Source organism: Protopterus annectens, chromosome 4.part0 (genome assembly GCF_019279795.1).
Source record: "Protopterus annectens isolate FY-2018-M chromosome 4.part0, PAN1.0, whole genome shotgun sequence".
NCBI classification, from domain to species: Eukaryota; Metazoa; Chordata; order Ceratodontiformes; family Protopteridae; genus Protopterus; species Protopterus annectens.
In genome coordinates, this window is record NC_056733.1 from 1,220,041,614 (window position 1) to 1,220,056,352 (window position 14,739).

General features: G+C 46.6%; 1 protein-coding gene across 1 annotated transcript in view; it reads right to left on the reverse strand.

Annotated features, from left to right (window-relative positions):
- TCERG1 (transcription elongation regulator 1) overlaps positions 1 to 14,739 on the reverse strand; it is a 2,274,660-nt gene that overhangs the window by 1,415,097 nt on the left and 844,824 nt on the right. The gene's annotated exons all lie outside the window — the stretch shown is intronic.

Genomic DNA, 14,739 nt, shown 5'->3' on the forward strand with positions numbered 1-14,739 from the left:
GGCATTATTGAGCTTAGAGAAAGGACTGCATGTAAAAAATTTACTTTATTTTTTTTTTTATTACCACACACACAGGTTTACTACCATGTTCCTGAGATGGACTCGGTCGAATGGTCATAACATCCACTCACAACCGCGAAGACCGAAAACTGACACTGCCGAAATACAAATCAAATACGATCTAGGGACGAGTGCTAACATGAGATGAGATGGGGGTAAGATTTGTACTTGCGTATTATCGGCGTTCCATACTGCCAGCATTCATTCAAACTTAATATGTATGGGAGATGAGAGGGTACAGGGTTGAACAGCAACAGTAATCCCCATGCACAAAAGTGGGCCAAATGACCCTGGGAAATACAGACCCATAAGTCTAACCAGCCTCATCTGCAAGGCCATGGAAAAAATCATCACGGACTTTAACAAAGGCATAGGCGACCTCCAAAATGCTGGACCCAACCCAGTTTGGCTTCGTTAATGGTAGATCATGCTTCTTAAACCTGGTAGATGTCTTTGAGAATGTCACCAAAGCCATGTACAAAGGTAAGACAATGCACACAGCCTATCTGCCTTGCCAAGGCTTTTGATGCAATTAACCACCTGACATCTTTGATAAATTCTCCCAGATAGGGATTTATCTTTACATTACTAGATGGGTAACCAATTGACTTACCAACAGAACACACACTGTCAAAATAGGTGACTCCACCTCCACCAGTAGACCCATCATCAGTGGAGTACCACAGAGGTCTGTGCTGGACCCCTTTCTGTTTGGCATCTGTTTCTCATAAGTCCAGGCGAAAGTAAACGGCCTTTGTCTCACCAAGTTCGCTGATGATTGCAAACTGGGAGCAATCACCGAGTCCCACAATGATATCAACATATTACAAGAAGGGATAATACAAACAAATGACTGGTGCCAAAGCCATGGTCGAAAACTAAATGCAACAAAATAATGCATTATTCCTCCCTTTGGCAAAACAGAATTCCTTACAAATTACATTACTGACATATTACTTCATTTTTTTGGGGGGTGAGGGGGTCCCTTACCCCCTAAAATCTGTGGTTTGTTCCAATCACTGGAGAGTGAAGTCAACGAATAATGACATATAACTGAGTTTTAGACTATTTCCTTCAGAAAATGCATGATAAAACAAATCTTGTTATTCTAGAAATGTTGTAATTTTATATGAGCAATATTCAAATTTTATCCCAGTTTTTGAGTCTTTGTCCCGCCTTTATTTTATGCTTTATACAGATTTTTAGAGCTAGGAGGACAAGAGGTACCTCCTGACTGCTGCCATTGCTTCCCCAAAAAAACACATTTGTACTTCAGAAAATGCATGCTAATACAAATCCTGTTATGTTCTGTTCCCATTTTGGAGCGTTTGTACCCCTTTCATACATCTCAGCTGTCCAGATTTTTGCATATTATTTATTGCTCTGTTCCTCATAAAATTTATGGTTTTCTGGAAAATGACTAAGGACTGAACTCACTAAATACGGGCATACATCAGAGCTTCTGACTTCATATCATTCCAAAAATGCATGCTAACACAAACCTGTTATTTCTAAGTTTATAAGAGGATTTAAAATTTGTCCCTATTTATTTGATCCCATTACTAAAGGCTCTGTCCGAACTTCTTGCTTCAAGAGGTGGAAAGGTACAGCTCTGCTTATTTAGGCTTTTTCAGATATCTTGAGCCAAGAGGTCGAGAGGTATACAAACCTCTGAACTGCTGCTGCTTCTGCCACTAATTAATTGCTCTCACTCTTCCCAAGCACACATACAAACAGAAACACATGCTAAACAGCAAAACCACTTCTTAGAGAGTGTAAAATAACTGCTCAGTCTATCTCACTTGTACTCTCATGCCGGCATACACACCCACAGACAGACACACACACCTACATTTTTCCTATAAATTGTTTTTCTTATTTTACACTCATGAAACAGTAAAAGTGCTGCTTAGCCAGCGTAAAACAATGGCAACCTTTAGGTTTCTTGAGTGTGAAGTCCATGGCTGCTTAACAGGCATTTCCTGCAAGTAAAACCCTGCTGGCATAGCTCTCCACATTTTCACAGACTATCCAGATTTTGGACCCATGACATAGGTCTGTCCTCATAAAATTAGTGATTTGCTGGCAAATGCCTATGGATCAGTCACTATCACTACATTAAAGAACAATAAAGTGGTACAACGCTATCTTGGATAATTAGACTTGTGGCATAATAAATTAATTATAGCAGATAAAACATTTTTAATACTTAAAGTGAGCTGACTCTGGTCTACAGATACTGCAAGGGTAAGTAATCCATCAACAAAAGAATTATGTGCAGCAACTGGAGAGAGAGCAGTTCCACCGCACCATGTTTTCAAGTTACTTTGAAAAGTTCTGTTGCATACATAATTGAGGGGAGCATTTCCGGAGGAAAAAAAAAAAGTGGAGGAGAGTAGTCCTTGGGCACTGCTTCACTAGCAAAATAGAAAATACAAAGCGTCTTACTGGCCAGTCCCAGCGCCCATATACTGCAAAACAATCGCAAGTGTTTCAGTCCTGAAGATGGCTCGCATTACCACAGCTGTAGGTACAAATGATGAAAGAAATGGTCAAAATTGTATTTCTTTTAGCGTGGGAATATTGGACAGTACTATATTCAAAAGATAGGGGTGCAGAAACAAATGCAAAAGCATGTAGTTGTCCTTTAACAGGAGAAGAAAAACTCTTACCATGAAAAACAAAAGAAAATTGCTTTAGAAATCCACATAGAAATAAGTCTGCTTGGAAGCAGGCTTTCCCAGAACCTTGGGATGAAGACAGACAAAAAGCTGATCAGATTTCCTGATAGCTTTAGTTTTACCCAAAGAAAATCTGAGTTGTCTGTGCACATCCAAGGTATGTAGGATCCTCTCAATGGGAGACTGTGGAGGGGGGGAAAAGTAATGGACTGATTAAGTGACAATTCGTTCACAACCTTGGGCATAAAGGAAGGGTTGGTACGCAAAGAAACCCTGTCCTTATCGAAAACCAGAAAAGGTGGAAATGCCATCAAGGCTTGTAGTTCAGACACCCTTCTGGCTGAAGAAAAGGCAAGTGGAAGCGCAGTCTTCCAATTACCATACTGCAGGATAGCTGTTGCTGCAGGTTCAAAAAGAGCAACAGTGAGTTTTTCCAAAACAAAATTAAGATCCCAGGGAGATGGAACTGGTTTCCTGGGAGGTCTAATGAGGAGGACACATTTAAGGAAAAGTTTAACCTCCAACCTGGAGACCAAAGGGGGAGACAGAGGCAGACATGCAGAAACAGCTGAAAGGTGAGCTTTCACAGAAGAATAAGTCAACCCAGACTTCAGAACTTCACACAAGTAACTTAGAACCAAAGGAATATCCATATTTAGCGAGTCTAGTTTGTGAGAAATGCACCAAACCAAAAACCTCTTCCATATGGATAAGTAGGATTTCTTACTACTGGGTTTCCTGGCCTCCAGCAGCATCCTAAGCACATCCTCAGAGAAAACATGTCTAAAAGGAATCAGAAGTTTATCACCCACAGTAAGTGAGGGTGAATGAGTGATCCCTTGTCTTCTGCGAGGAGATCCACCCTGTAAGGTAACTTGTGACAAGTGTTCTTGGCTAAATGCAGAAGAGGAGGGAACCAAAGTTGTCTTGGCCAAAAGGGAGTCACCAGCAAGATTTTTGGTATGTCCTGTTGAATCTTCAGCAGAACCTTCTGAATAAGAGCTAAGGGGGGCATTCCCTTCCAAGAGATTGATAGGGTGTCCAACTTCCATACCAGAGGACCTGGTACTTCAGCACAAAACTCTGGAAGCTGTCTGTTCAAAGGAAAGGCAAAAAAAGATCTACTTAAAGTGCACCCACAGGTGGAGAATGTTGAGAAATATATCCCTGTGAAGCATCCATTCTTGGGATTGAGTCATGGACCTCCTCAAAGTGTCTGCCACAATATTTTGGTCAGAAGAAAAGTACACTGTCTGCAGAGTGACTCGGTACTCCGTTGCCAATTCCCATGCCAAAACAGCTAGCCTGCACACAAGCCACGACTTCGTCACCCATTTGTTCACATACCATAGAACTGTGGTGTTGTCTGTAAACAGTTTTAGAGGTCTTGGATGAAGGAGAGTATAAAATGCCTGAAGATCCAGCAGAAGAGCCATCATCTCTTTTACGTTTGTGTGTTCCTTCCTTTGCGAAGGAGATCATAGGCCTTGTATCTTCATGGATTCATGGATGCAAAGGCTACTCCCCAACCCATGTCTGAGGTGTCTGTGAACAACTTTTGAGTTGTAAAGTGAGGATGTAAAGGCAATGCATCTGTTCTGGGTAATCTGCTAAATCCACCAAAGAAGCTCCCTCTTTAGGATAGGAAGTAGAGGGACAACAAACTCCAGTGGGTGAGCATGCTGCATCCAAACTGATTTCAGGTACCATCAAGGGGTAGGGTGGGAATAATATAAACCATGAAGCCTACAAGCTTGAGAAACTCACTGGCTGTCAAACAGTGCAAAAGGAGAAGGTCTTGGAAGTAAATGACTAAAGACAGATTTTTTTGTGGAAGACCACCAACATAAGATCTGTCCGACTATCCTGCACCCCAGGAAGATGTGGTCCCATGAAGGGATGAGCAAGGAGTTTCTGAAATTGACCGTGAATCCCAACTTTTGCAGAAGAGTAGTAGTAAACAGGACATTGTGACTCAAGGTCTCGGGGAGGGGTGTCTGTAGCAACAGGTGGTCCAGACAGGGGAAGACCTGTATGCCTTGAAGTCTGCAGAAAGCAATCACTATCACTGGAGTTAAACATTCTGTAAATACCCTTGGTGTCATAGACAGACCAAATGGAAAAGAGAACAGAACTGAAAATATGAGGAAGCAACAGAAAAACATATACATTTTCTGTAAAGAGGAAGAAAGGGAACACGTAGGTAGGTAGGTATCCTTGATATCCAGGGAGGCCAAATAGGCCTTTGAAAGAATGAAAGGAAACATTTGGAGCAAAATCAAACAAAAGGTTGGGACTTTTAGGAAGGTGTTGAGGTAAGAAAGGTCCAGAATGGGGTCTCCATGGGCCATCTTTCCTGGGAACCAGGAATATCCTTGAGTAGAACCCTCTTCCCCTTTGTGACAGTGGAACGTCTTGGATAGTTCCCTGGGATAAACTCTTGAAGCACCTCTGGGAATAAGAAGTTATGTACCTACCATAACGTTCCATGTTAGTTGACTTCTTCTCGCCTTCTTTCTTGCTGGATGGGTTCAGAGCAGATCCTCGGCTCCGACTCGGCCTTATACCAAAGCTCGAGAGCTATTTACCGGCTCGAGGCCCTCCCCATATCCCACAATACTAGGCATCAGATACCCAGATCTCGTTTGGTAGAGCTAACACCATGGAGACACCTGTCCCAACTATAAGGTTTACCTACAGTGATAACCACAGAGGAGGACATAACCTACGAAATAGTCAAGAAGAGGAATAAGGCCTCAGAAAGATCCTTCTCGGTCTGTCCACGCTAGGGGGATGGCGGGTGGGACGCAAGAAAGAAGGCGAGAAGAAGACAACTAACATGGAACGTTATGGTAGGTACATAACTTCTTAATGTTAAGTTGTCAATCGCGCCATCATTCTTGATGAATGGGACAGCGTCCCTAGCACCTTAGCCCTGGGTGGAAAAGACTCCTGACCACAGTGGAACCAAACTCAGCCCGACTCCTGGAGGCCATATCCAACTTGTAATGAGAAATAAAGGTATGAGGAGTGGCCCATGTGGCTGCAGCACAAATAGATTCCATTGGAAGTCTTGCTTGAAAAGCTACTGACGTAACTACCGCTCTGGTGGAATGAGCTTTTGGTTTTGTAGGGAGTTCTTTATACCTTAGTTGGTAAATGTAGGCAATGCTAGAGGCCAACCATCTGGACAAAAATACTTTAGAAACTGGCAGGCCCTGCTTGCCCTCAGCATAGGACTGGAAGAGTTGGTCTGACTTCCTAGTTTGTTTTGTCCTATCCAAATAAAAACGTAATTGCCTGTGAACATCCAAATAGTGCAGCTTTTGTTCAGCTCTGTTTGAATAGTTAAGAAAAAAGACAGGAAGATCAATGGTCTGATTCAGGTTTGTCTCAGAAGGTATCTTGGGTAAAAAGGAAGGATTAGTTCTGAGTGAAACTCTGTCTTTGTGAAAAGCAAGGTAGGGAGGACGAATACAGAGGGCTTGAAGTTCTGACACTCTTCTAGCTGAGGTGATGGCTACAAAGAAGAAAGTCTCTTCCAGGAAAGTAATTTTAAGGAACAGGAGGCCGCAGGTTCAAAGGGAGGGAGAATCAGGGAAGTTAATATCAGGTTCAAATCCCACAGAGACGGGGGATCTCTAACCGGAGGCCTAATAAAACAGTCCCTTTAAGAAAGGCTTTGCGAAGTTTATGGGACATGATGCTGGTCTCTGACAGGCCAGCGTGAAAATTAGCGATAGCAGCCAGTTGTACTCTAATGGTGGCAGAAGAGGAGCCTGCTCGAAAAAGTTCTGCCAAAAAATCCAGAACACTGTGGACAGGGGCTGTAAAGGGGTCTATATTTCTGGCCTCTGCCCAGAAGGAAAAACGTTTCCACTTACTAGCATACGTTTTTCTGGTAGTAGATTTGTGTGAGGAAAGGATGATTTCACGCACTGGCTGAGAAATATGCGGAAGCCTGGCTAAGGTTGGAAGTGGAGCAACCAAGCTGTGAGGTTGAGAGATCGAAGGGATTGGTGCAGCCCGCCCGAATGATGGACCAACAAGTCTGGCACTGGGTCCAGAATCCAAGGCTGCTCCAGCAGTTGACGATGCTGGAATGGGAACCAAATTTGTCGAGGCCAGTAAAGGGCAATGAGGATCATCCTGGATCCCAATGCAGTTGCTTTCTGAATTAGTTTGGGAATTAAGGGAAAGGGTGGGAATGCGTACAGAAGTCGCCGGGGCCAATCGTGAACTACAGCGTCTCTGGGGGGGTGGGGGTGGCCGGAGAGGGGGAAGAGTGTGAAGAAGTCGTCGCACTTGCTGTTGAGAGGGGTTGCGAAAAGGTCGCAGCAAGCCTTACCCCATCTGTGGAAAATCTTGTCCGCTACTAACTGATTGAAAGACCACTCATGAGGCATGAGAATGGCTCTGCTTAGCCTGTCTGCTATGACGTTGGACTTCCCGGGGATGTGTGTTGCTATCAGAAACCGTTGGGAAGAGATCGCCCACTGCCAGAGTCTGAGTGCTTCTCGACATAAGGGATAGGACATGGTTCCGCCCTGCTTGTTGATGTACGACACTACAGACATAGTCTGTTTGAATTGCAATAGTCCCGGTAGGTAGAGAGTCCTGAAGAGCTTGCAACGCTAAAAGTACCGCTCTCATCTCCAAGATGTTTATGTGCAGGTGGTACTCCAGGGGTTGCCAAGTGCCCTGGACAGTCCTGCCCTGAAAATGCCCCCTCCCCAACCCAATCAGGGAGGCATCCGTGGCCACAGGAGGAGGAAGAACAAACCGTCTGCCCTGAAGAACTAGAGGGGAGACAGTCCACCAAGCCAGGTGGTCTTTGCATGTTTGAGTGATTATTATCCTGTGGGACATTAGAAGTTGTTGAAAGGACCATTGGGTAAACAGCATCCACTGAAGGATCCGCATGTGAAAAGGAGCCAGGGCGACTAGAATGATCGTTGCTGCCATAAGACCCTATGTTTTTAGTACAAATCTGGCCTGAATCATCTTGCACTGAAGTAGGATCTTCACGTCGGCGAACGTCTGATACTCTGTCTGGAGGAAGTTTTGCAAACAGATCCTTTGTATTTAATTCTGCGCCTATAAAGGTTATAGACTGACAAGGTGATAATGCAGACTTTTCAAAATTTATTGATATACCTAGTTCGGAGCAAGTCTGGATGGTATAGTCCCTGGCTCGCAGTAGCTGATGCCTGGTGGAAGCAGTAAGGAGCCAGTCGTCTAGATATGGAAACACCAGGAATCCTCGCCATCTCAGGTGAGCCGTAACCACCGCCATGCATTTGGTGAACACCCTGGGGACCGTGGTGAGACCAAAGGGCAGGGCTCTGAATTGATAGTGACTGGCTCCCAGCCGGAAGCGGAGAAACCTTCTGGAGCACCTGTCCATTTTTATATGGTAGTACGCATCCTGAAGGTCTATGGAGCACATCCAATTGTCCTGACCCAAAAAGGGTAGAATGGACTGAAGCGTGACCATCCGGAACTTCGTTCTTTGAACAGACTTGTTTAATCTGCTGAGATCCAAAATGGGTCTCCAGTCCCCTGTCTTTTTTGGTACCAAAAAGAACTTGAAGTCCCAGATCCTTGCTGGTCTGCTGGGACTGGCTGGATGGCCCTCTTTTCCAGCAGTTTTGAAATTTCTAGTACTGTTTGATCCCTTAGAGCGGGTGGGACATCTGGAAGGGATCTGTTTTGTATGTACAGGGGTGTGGGCGAAGGGAATTTTGTAACCCTCAGATATGACAGACTGTATCCATCTGTCTTGTGTGAGGAGATGCCAGGCTTCTGGGTACAGTGACAATCTTCCCCCGACTGCCGCCGAAGGTGGACAGTCGGGCAGCCCCTCAGGGGTGCTAGAAGGGTTTGTCAGAGAAAGATTATCTGCTACCCTGATTTTGCGGAACCCCTCTGCCCCTATGTCGGCATCTATTATTGTTTCCTCCTCTGCCCCTGGAGGGAAACTCACCACATGTGTCAGGCGCGACTCCCTGGGGTTTACGAAACCACATTTTTCCACTCTTCTGACCTTTGGGGTATGGTCTAGAGGGAGTAGAAAAACTGACTCCAGAGTCTTGCCTTCCTGTTCACACCTGGTAAGGGTATCCTTCACCTGAGGTCCAAACAAAGCTGAACCATCGAAGTGGGTGTTGGTGAAGGACGCCTTAAAGGGGTCAGCAAAGTTACATAACCGCATCCAGGCGTGTCTTCTCAAAGCCACACCTGTACCTGCGGCCCTACTTGCACCATCGGCTGCATAAGAAATGAGCCGCATGGAGGAGTTAACTATGGAATTTAAGGTCGCCAGCTGGGAGTTAATCTTATCCTGAGACCCCACAGCCAATGGATCCTGAAGGGTATTCACCCAGTTCCTTGAGAAGATCCCACTGAAAGTGGGTGAAATGGCACAGATAATTCAGTGACCACATGGCAAACGTCGCTGAAGAGAACATCCACTTCCCGTGCCTGTCCATTGTCCTAGATTCTTTATTAGGAGGATGTACAGGCACCAAAGGGTCAGCCAACTCCTTCTTAGTGGCCGCTGCCACCACCATGGAATCAGCCGGGACACCATTAGCTAGAAACTGTTTTGTCGGCTGGGGCTGTAATGAATTTAGCGGGCCGACAGGGAGTTGGTTCCACTGAGTCCGGGGCTGTCCATGCCTTCCGAGCGACCACTTCCATGAGCGGGTCAAAAGGCGGAGACACCCAGGAGGTGGAAGGGTGAGAACCAAACGTGTCCAGGTACACTGACTCATCCTCGGAAGGGTTAAGGGCAGTCCAATTCCCCCTCTGCCTAAGGATCTCAAGGATGTCTGAAAAGGAGACATCCTCAGAGAGGGACCTTGGGGACTCTTCCGAATCCTCCAAGTCGGTGTCAGACGTGACTGACTCGGGGGAGTCAACATGTTTCCTCTTACATTTTCTCTTCCGAGGGGGGCTCCTCTGAATGATTGGGGGAGGCCTCGGAAGAGGAAGATACACCCAATGGGGCAACCTGGAGCGTCTGTTCTCCACGCTTGGGGTCAGGAGGGTGGACAGCGACCGAAGCAGGCACCATGGGGGGAGAAGCTGAAGGGGCCGATCGTGGATCCGACCCAGGAGTCAGTACGCTCCTCATGACCTTGAAGGCGCCCCTATCGGGCAGAGAGGAAGCTCCCAGCTCTGAAGAGATGAGAACCCCTCCCAGCACCGAGAGTGACGGCTCCGAGGTCGATGTCGGGGCCAAGCTCACCTGCGCCGAAGCACCGAGAGGGAGAACGGGGTCGGACAAGATGCCACTCGCCCCCCTGGAGCCAACGAGGGAGTCTCGACGCCCAGATCCCTCCATGGACGGAACCAATGAAGAGATCGGAGCCGACAGAGCCGAAATGTGTGGTATCGGCTCAGACGTTCCGACAATTCGAGCCCCAACGAGCTCCGGCTCCGAACACAATGGTAGAGTCGGAGGAGGAACTGATGAAGATAGAGGGATAGCCACAGTCTGTTGAGAAGGGCTAGTCAACATTTGGGCCAGTGCCTGTGACTTTAGAAGCCTACCACCCTCTCGAGGTTGTGATCAGACAGCCTGGAGGACCGAGAGGAATGGGACCTATAGCTCCGCTCCGACTGTAGTAACAGAGACCTCGGAGCCGAACGAACGGACTCCAAAGAAGGAGATCTTGAGCGTTTTCGGCTCACAGAAGGCTCCAATAATAGGGCAGGAGCCGACTGAGGTCTCGAAGCGTCGGTTCCAGCCGGAACCGACGAGGAGGCAGGAGCTCCACTCGGCGACGGCTCCGAACATGGAGCCGACGGTTTAACGGGCTTTGAGGGTTTACCCGATGAAGGCTTAGTCGGGGACCCTTCAGGCTTAAGCAAGCCCCTCAAAATAAGTTTGCTCCTACGCTCCTGCAGGACTCTTGGACTGAAAGCATGACAGACTGAACAAGAGTCCTGCAGGTGTAGGGGGCTCAAACAATACACACGAAGTGTAACCGTCTGTCAAACATCTTCTGACAGCACGAGTCACACTTCTTGAAATCTGAGACCTTAGTATCCTTAGACATAATGAACACTAGAAAAGAGATACTAAGGGAACAGGTAACTAGTGCTTTAAACACTACACACACACACGCACTAGAAAAAAGCTAACAATAGAATCAATATAATAGTAAAATGTATACTGCTAATGAAAACAACTACATTAATTATATACAACTAACACTGGAAGGTATAAGGCCGAGTCGGAGCAGAGGATCGGCTCCGAACCCATCCAGCAAGAATGAAGGTGAGATTGACAACTTAACATCAGAAGTTGTTGATCTTGAGGTGAATGGGGAATTCCTAAGGAAAGGAGAAAGAGCTTTCCAAGCCAAGAAGGTTGGAGTGGAAGGCTCGAGTTGAGCTTCACCTGGGTCAGCCACCAATGGATCTCCTGTTTGAGGTCTGAAACCCTAGGGGACTGCAGGAGAGCAATGGTTTTCTACAGCTGAAGCATTAGGGACTGTTTGCAGTCTGCCTAGATAAGTAAGTCGTCCAGGTAAGGGAATATTTGGATCCCTGGAGTCCTGCAGAAGGCTATCACTGGTGCCAGACATTTGGTTAAGACTCTAGGTGCTGTGGACAGACCGAAGGGCAAGGCCAAGAATTGATATGGAGAGAAGGGCCACTGAAAATTGGAGGAAGCTCCGGCAGCTGGGCCTTATGGGGATGTGGAAGTAGGCATCCTTGATAATCAAGGGGGCCATGAACCCTCGAGGAAGGATCAGAGGGAAGAGAGATGGCAGTGTAAGCATCCTGAATGTGAGTACGTGTAGGAAGAGATTCAGTTATGAAATATCTAGAATTGGCCTCCATGGTCAATCTTTCCTTGGTACTAGAAAGATCCTGGAGTAAAAACCTTTTCCCATAGCAGACTGTGGTACAGGCTGGATGGTGCCTTGTGCCATAAGCTTGTCCACAACTGGTAGTAATAGGTGGAGCTGTTCTTTTGGGGACTAGGGAATATCTTTTCTCTTTGGGGGAATGATACAGGTCATGAAGTACCTGTGTTCTATTACTGAAAGTACCCACTTGTCTGAAGTGATGAGACACCACACTTGGAGACAGTGAGAGAGATGTAAGGAGAGAAGGATGGGGGGGGGGATTCAAGATTGGCAGGTAGTCAGTCATACACTACCTGCCCTGTCTTTAAAGGGCATCATCTGACTAGTAGATGGTGTAGTCCTGGCAGGAGTGAATTGTTTCCTGGGAGCTTTTCTTGGTCGGGAAGAGGAAGCAGGACCTGAATTCTTCCTGATAAACTGGGTTTTGGATGGATAATTCTTACAAAACTTGGGAATTGGAGAAACAAACAGATGCTTTAAGTCTTGCATCTCCTTACATTTTTGTTGCAAGGACTTAAAGTCTGCAACCTTGGATGCAAATAGAACTGAATTGTCTAAAGGTGCATCTAACTAGTTTAGCCCTAAAATCATCTGGTAAAGGTTGGAAGTGCAGCCAGGAATACCTTCTTAGGGGCAGATGCTAATGCTGCCAACCTAGCCGAGGCTTCAGCAGCATCAGTTACACCTGATAGAGTGCCTGGTCACCTGAGAGGTTAAGGAAACCAGGGAAGGCAGTTGAGCTTTGGCTGGAGAGTCAGAGAGGTCCGAAACCTGTTTGGAAATTTTCTCCAAAAGGGTTAAAGCATGTTTAGATATGTATGTCTGATAGTCGATTGCTCTGAAAGCCAGAGTTACATAAGTGTACACCTTTTTGCCCAAACGCTCCACAGCCTTGCTGCCCTTAGCAGGGAGGAGGGTGGTAGAGGGCAGTAATTTAGAGCCTTGTCAGTAGAGACTGAGATGGTGGCTGGGTCTGTGGCTGGAAATTTTACCAGGAATTGATTTGTCTCTGGGACCTTGTAAAACCTATCAGGTCTGTGGGGAGCTGGAGGTTGGGAGTCTTGATTTAATGCTGCTGCAGAGAAAGCATCAAGAAAGGCTGAAAGTATAGGTGGAACAGCCATGGGAGCTGGGGTATCTGTCTGGATCAGCTCATAGTACCATTTTTGCACGTCAGTCATTTCAGATGAGTCCCATTTGAAATGCTCTCTCATCTTAGCTGTTTCCCCAAAGGTGAGATCTTCGGCAGGGGAATCAGCTTCTGCAGATTCTTCCTCCAGACAGGTATATCCAAGGGGGGAAGGCAGCTGGGAGGTGTAATAGAGGGTTTCTTCAGAGTACTCCTCCTCTTTAAGCTGTGAGGGGGTCTGAGGCCTAGGGCTTAGTACTGGAGGACAGACTTTGGAAGTCCCTGGAGCAGTAGGCCGCAATCCCATGAATGCATTAAAGAGGCTTTGTGAAAAAGGCTCCCAATCTGGTAGACTTTCCCTAACAGGAGCGGTATGCCTTCTCTTCTCCTCCTTTTTAAAGTAAGGCTTAGCGAGCGTCTGTACAGAAGAAGGTCTAGGGCCGGAAAACTGTGAAAAAGCGGAGGGGATCTGGCTGGTCTGCCAAGGGCCTTGGTTCCCCCTCGGCATCGGACATTGATGTCCACAGAGGCTCCGTGGACATGCCTTCTGCATCAGGTTCTGCGGCTTCTGATATGGTACCTGCTATACCCAAGGTGATAGAGCCTCAGCGTTTGTCCAGGCCGACGTCGGTCACAGGATGAGTGTCGGTTTACAGAGGCGCAGCGACAGTGACAGGTCTTGCAGTCTTGGCCTTTTTCTTAGGTAGTTAAGCAGGCAAGTCGGAAGGTCCCTCCATACCCAATGCTAGCTGTTTCAGACGGTGGTTCTCAAATTACAGGTTTAGCGCGTGAAGTCTGCTACATAAGGTCTTGGGTACAAAGACCTGGCAGATAGGGCAGGCCTTGTTAGTGGTGAGAGTTTTCTAAACAGGATAGACAGAGATCATGGGTGTCTGTGTGGAATCTGATGGCCGCACTTACACTTGCCCTTTCTGGATGACATGAACAAGCACTAACATACAATGACTGAAAAAAGGTTCCCCAACAGGGAACTTACCAGAGTTTCAAGTATCTGACGGCCGGGAAGGCAGGAACACCTGACATTTGACTGGAGGCAGAGATGTTCTGAAATCTGGTGCACGCAGACGTCACTTTTATAGCCCACGCTCTGCTAGCCACGTCAGACGTCCCCACGCACCATACAGTGACTGCAAACTTTTGTATACTGACAGGATGTTCAGGCAGCAAGAGGAGAAACCCAACTGTACAGAATACTTCAACATGTGAATAGGACATCAGGAGGGACAGCAGAGGGCCTAGGAAACTCCATTTTCAGAAGCTCATAGTACTTCTAACCTCCAGACACCTCAGCACAATCCCATTAAAAAATCCCATCACTCAGGAAAATGTCACCAAACAAAATCTCCTCAAAAGGAGAGTCATGACTAACAGAGTCCTCTTCCTCAGAACCATAATCTAAGGGGGAAGGAATCTGGGAAGAATAAGTCAGGGATTCCGCATTGGAATCTACATCCTCAAACAGAAACCTCCTGAGAAGGTTTCACAGCCATAATGGTATTAAACAAGCATTGAGTGAAGTTTCGCCATTCACTCTGAGGAAAGTCAGGAGCAGGAGAAAGACGCTTGGTTTTTTGCTTCTTTTTAAGAGTACATCAGCCTTATAGATTTTAGGATGCTGTGACCCTGGATGGCATTCAATTAATGTAGTAGGTATCTCTTCCCACACCAAAATCTGATTAACACCCCTAGGCTCTTCAGAAATTATCAGCCGTGGTTCCCCCTATATGTCTGAAGTGGATGTCTTCAAGGCCTTCATGGACATAAGTGAAGCAGGATCCATGTCAGCCTCCAAAGCAGTCATAGCAGAGGAATCTAACAGAAAAACCAAATGGTCTTCTGGGCTTTTATTAGCCTCAAGAGAGACATCTGGTGGAGTTGGCACAGTAGAAGAATCAGACTGAGCTTTCTCAGCCTTCTTCACAGACGGCAGACCCTCACAATGGGAAGATCCTTCCACAGTGTC